This window comes from Bos indicus, chromosome 16, assembly GCF_029378745.1.
Source record: "Bos indicus isolate NIAB-ARS_2022 breed Sahiwal x Tharparkar chromosome 16, NIAB-ARS_B.indTharparkar_mat_pri_1.0, whole genome shotgun sequence".
Classification (NCBI taxonomy): domain Eukaryota; kingdom Metazoa; phylum Chordata; class Mammalia; order Artiodactyla; family Bovidae; genus Bos; species Bos indicus.
Genome location: NC_091775.1, coordinates 71791913 through 71797875, shown reverse-complemented (window position 1 = coordinate 71797875; position 5963 = coordinate 71791913).

The window sequence follows — 5963 nt, the reverse complement described above, 5'->3', positions numbered from 1 at the left end:
TGCCAGCACATTTGGAAAACTCAGCAGTGGCTACAGGTCAGTTTTCATTCCTATCTCAAAGAAAAGTGAAAGTCACTCCGTCGTGTCCGTGCTGGAAACTTTTGAGAGTTCCTTGGACAGCAAGGAGATCAAACCAGTCAATCCTAAAGGAAACCAATCCTGAATATTCATTGGAAGGACTGATGCTGAAGTTGAAGCTCCAATTCTTTGGCCATCTGATGTGAAGAGTTGACTCATTAGAAAAGACCCTAATGCTGGGAAAGATTGAGGGCAGATGGAGAAGGGGGCAACAGAGGTCAAGATGATTGGATGGTATCATTTACTCAATGGACATAAGTTTGAGCAAACTCTGAGAGACAGTGAAGGAGAGGGAATCCTGGCAGGCTGCAGTCCATGGAGTCGCAAAGAGTCAGAAACGACTGAGAGACTGAAAAACAACAACAACAACAGGAAATCTAAAATATGATACAAATGAACTTATGTATAAAACAGAAATTGACTCCTAGACATAAAAAATAAATTTATGGTTACCAACGGGGAAAGAAGGGGATAAATTAGGAGTTTGGGATGGGCAGATGTAAAGTACTATGGAAAAATAAACAGTGAGGTCCTAGTGTATAGCACAGGGAACTATATTCAATATCTTATAATAAAGGAAAAGAATATGAAAGAGAAACTGTGTATACATGTATATATGTGAATATGTGTGTGTATATAACGGAATCATTTTGCTGTGCACCAGAAAGTAACACAACATTGTAAATTAACTATACTTTAGGGCCATCCCAGGTGGCACAGCGGTAAAGAATCCGCCTGCCAATACAGGAGACACGGGTTTGATCCCTGGGTCGAGAAGATCCCCCTGGAGTAAGAAATGGCAAGCCAGTCCAATATTCTTGCCTGGAAAATTCCATGGACAGAGGAGCCTTGCGAGATACAGTCTATGGAGTAGCAAAGAGTCAGGTATGACTGAGCACAAAGATAAAATAAATAAAAAATATATTTCTTCCTAATGTTTAGTCGACAACTAGTGAACTATAGGTTAAAGAAAGGCAATCACTGGATCTTCCAGTGATTGGAAGAAATTGGTGGCTCAGCAGTAAAGAATCTGACTGCCAACACAGGGGACACTGTTCGATCCCTGGTCCAGGAAGATTCCACGTGCCACGGAGCAACTAGGCCCATGCACCACGACTACTGAAGCCTGAGCGCCCTGGTGCCCACATGCCTCAACTACAGAGCCTGTGAGCAGCAACAGCTAAAGCCTGTGTGCCTAGAGTCTGTGCTCCACAACAAGAGAAGTCACCGCGGTGAGGAGCCTGTGCACCACAACAGAGAGTAGCCCCCGCTCGCCACAACTAGACAAAGCCCTGGAGGAGCACAGAAGACTCAGCGCAACCAAAAATAAAATAAACAAATAAATAATTTTTAAAAAATACCAGCAATCACTCAATGCATTATAAAAATGACACTTGATTTTTCATTAAGAAAGATCATTAATGGAAAATATATCAAATGAAAAGATAAAGGGTTAAATTCTTCCAAATCAAGAACAATACAGGTGGTGCAGTAAATTCTCATAAGCAGTTAGGGGATAATATGTGACAGTTAGCTGAAAATTCTAGTTAGCTGTTCAAACTTTGTAGCTTCTAACTAAATGCAATCTTAATTATTAATATAAGCCCCAGCTACAGGAAATAAATGCTTAAATAAATAAATGGAAGATTGCTTGAGAGATATAATAACCTGAATATTACCTGTTGCAGGAACAGGGCCATCAGAAAATTTTCTATCTAGATTGCCTTTAGAGTCAGATTGACGGGAAGGCCAGAAGATCCAGTCTAAAGGTTCTAAGACATTATTGGGAATATGATGCATTAGAGAAAATTGTATTCACCAAAATTTTGCTCAGAAAATAAGGTAGAAGACATACTTTGAAGAACCATTTGACGTGGGACATGAGCTCCAAATGAATGTGCTCCAGTAACCAGACACTTGCTAAACTGCCTCTGAAGGACGGCAAGTGAAGTTAAAAGAATGTATTTTGCACCGAGGAGGCAGTGCGGGCCAAGAGTTAAACTGTTCAGGATAAAAGAGCTAACGAACTAACCTGCCAACTTCCTTCTAGCCTCCCAGGAAGTTTAATGGGGAACCAATTAATAATAACCTGATGAGCCGTTCACATGCCCTTGGTTCACCTCAAAAAGCATTATTTAGTCCTTCCAGAATTGTTTTATTTAATAATTGTTTGGAGCCACAGGTATACTGTAAGAAACAGTCACACGAAACACAGTACTCTATTGCAAAATTAAGAGCAAAGGATCCTTTCATAAGATCCACAATCAGTCACTTGGGAAACAACTGCTTTTTTATCTTAAAGACATTACGCAACTTGCAGCTGAGCACGTTTTTCCCTTGGCTTTCCTCTCTCTGGGGAAAAAAAATAAATGAAGGCCTGTAATTAGCCAAAATTTAGTCAGTTCAGTTTAGTCGCTCAGTTGTGTCCGACTCTTTGTGACCCCATGGACCACAGCATGCCAGGCTTCCCTGTCCATCACCAACTCCTAAAGCTTGCAAAAGACAAATTTGGAGAGTAATTATTCCCTCGAGCCCATAGGCCAGCTCCAGCCACCTGCATCTGCGTTCTTAAAGACAATTCTCTCCTCTACATGTGGGCCCAACATTGCTAATTATTAGAGAAATGCAAGTCAAAACGATGTGTGGTATCACCTCACACCAGTCAGAATGGCCATCATCAAAAAGTTTACAAACAGTTAAGTCCTGGAGAGGGTGTGGGGAAAAGGGACCCTCCTACACTGTTGGTGGGAATGTAAATTGGTACAGTCACTATGGAAAACAGTATGGAGATTAATTTAAAAACTAAAAATAGAGTTGCTATATGATCCAGCAATCCCACTCCTGGGCATATATCCAGAAAAGACAAAAACTCTAATTTGAAAAGATACATGCACTCCCAATGTTTATAGCAGCCATGTCCATAGCCAAGTCATGGAAGCAACCTAAATGTCCATCAACAAATAAATGGATAAAGAAGACATGATATACATATATACATATACATATGTATACACACACTCACATATGCACGTAGGGGCTTCCCTGGGGGCTCAGATGGTAAAGAATCTGCTGGCTATGCGGGAGACCTGGCTTCAACTCCTGGGTTGGGAAGATTCCCTGAAGAAGGGAATGACTACCCACTCCAGTATTCTTGCCTGGAAAATTCCATGGACAGAGGAGCCTGACAGGCTACTGTCCATGGGATCACAAAGAGTCAGACATGACTGAGTGACTAATACTATACACACATATACACAATGGAATATTACTCAGCTGTAAAAATAATGAAATAGTGCCATTTGCAGCAACATGGGTGAACCTAGAGATAATCATACTAAGTGAAGTCAGACAAAGACAAATACCAGATGATATCATTTATATGTGGAATTTAAAATATGATACAAATGAACTTCTTTAAAAACAGAAATAGACTCACATAGAAAACAAACATGGTTACACAGAGAAAGGTGGGTGAGGGATAATTTAGAGGAGTTTGGGACTAACAGATACTACCACATATAAAATAGATAATCAACAAAGACCTACTGTATAGCAGAGGGAACTGCATTCAATATCTTGTAATAACCTATAATGGAAAAGAATTTGAAAAAGAATCTGAAAAGTATATATATATTGGCTTCCCTGGTGGCTCAGATGGTAAAGAATCTACCGGCAATGCAGGAAACCCAGGTTTGATCCCTAGGTCAGAAAGATACCCTGAAGAAGGGAATAGCTACCCACTCTAGGGTTCTTGCCTGGGGAATTCCATGGACAGAGGAGCCTGGCAGGCTACAGACTATGCGGTTGCAAATAGACACGATTGCGTGTCTTTCAGTTTTTCATACATATATATATATGAAAGCTATATTTATACATATATATATATATAGATAGAGAGAGAGAGAGAGAGAGAGCGCACTGAATCCCTCAATGTACACCTGCTGCTGCTGCTAAGTCGCTTCAGTCGTGTCCGACTCTGTGCGACCCCATAGACGGCAGCCCACCAGGCTCCCCCGTCCCTGGGATTCTCAAGGCAAGAACATTGGAGTGGGTTGCCATTTCCTTCTCCGATTGTACACCTGAAACTGACACAATTTTGTAAATCAACTATAGTTGATTTACATAAAAAACTTTTTTAAAGAGTTGGGCTATGAGTGAGACACTGTGCTAAGGGTTTTAATCTCAAGTTCCTCCTCATAGAGTTCTAATGAGACATGTATTTTGTTTCATTTTTTATTGTGATTTTTGTAGACAGAAAAACTGATACTATGAGAAATGAATTTGCCTGAAGTTCTACAGTTAAATAATAAAGGCATTTTATTCAAATTTAGATCCAACTCTATCACCTATGTTTTCAGCTGAGTTTTACATTTTAACCTTGTATTAACAATATTTTCTATATTTACTTGAAAAAATCCAAGTCATTCTCAGATCACTCTCTGCTCAGCTTGAAATCATCCAAGTTAAAGGAAAATTTCATTCACCATTTAACAAATATTCCAGCTTCTTTTCTATGGAAGAGATGGGAATAAACAAATGAAGATGACATGGTCCTTGCCAATAAGTTGTTTATTTCAGGAGAGCAGAAATAATATTCCACTTCTAATATTCACTGAATAGACTGAAACACAAGCTAGCAAGAGAAAATGTCTTGAGGACTGCGGCATATTGAGACATTTGGGGAGATGGACACAGGGTGAAGAAAGTAAGCACACATCAGGGAGACGAATAAAACACAACAAAATCAATCTTTGGCTTTATGTTTTGTTTGGAACACTTCTAGCCAATCACTTTAGAGTAATATATTCAAAATTTGGTTTATTCCAATTACATCTTCCTTCCCACTAAAGTTATTACAGTTACAATAATAATGGCCCCCAAACCAGTGTACCAGGTATGTTTTTTTTAAGTCTTGTTTCATTAATTTAATATAAAATTCTACTTTCAGGGAAATGATTGACTACAAAGAGGCACAAATGAGCTTTCTAGAGTAGTGGAAATGTCATGCCTTTATTGTGGGAATGATTAAATGACTGTGTTTTACAAAATTCTTATAATTTTATACCTAAAAGGATAAATTTTACTGCATGTAAATTACCTCAGTACATCTGATTTTTTTCTTAAAAGGTTGAACTCTTAACTAGCTGGCTAGAATAAAATAAAATTTAAAGTACAATTTACAATATAGGTACAAAATCAATTTTATAAGTGAAGGAGGGCTAGTAACTTTTTGGTATTTATTTATAATGCTAATAATCCAATATAATTCAATAAATATGCCAGTATTTTTAAATGGGATATTAAAATATTATATTTTAAAAATATAAGGATTTGGATTGCAAAACATTTATTATAACCATAATGTAGTTAAAGCAATGCTATTTTAAAAATCTCAGAAAATAACAATCTAAGTCTGTTAAAAATTTCAATGATTTAAACTTCTAGAATACTACCATAAATTCTGCTTACATAGTATCCTGAAAACCCCTCATAAAATAGTTAAGGACAAAGAATTATCAGCTAGCTTCATTCACTGATAGATTTAATTCCATTCTAAAACATAATGGTAGCTCAGCTTCCAAGAAAAGCAAAGAAATGACTATTTCCAAACAAAACTGGGTTAAAAAGAAAAACACAAAAACAAAACACTATTAAGAACAGAGGAGGGACTTCCCTGATGGTCCAGTGGCTAAGACTGTGCTCCCAAGGCAGGGGACCGGGGTTCAATCCCTGGTCAGGGAACTTGAGCCCACACGCTGCACCTGAAGATCCTGCGTGCTGCAGTGAAGACTGAAGAGCCTGTGCGCCGTAACTAAGACTTAGCTCAACTAACTAAACACATATTTTTAAAAAACCCACAAGAATGGGTAAATAAGTGATGTTTC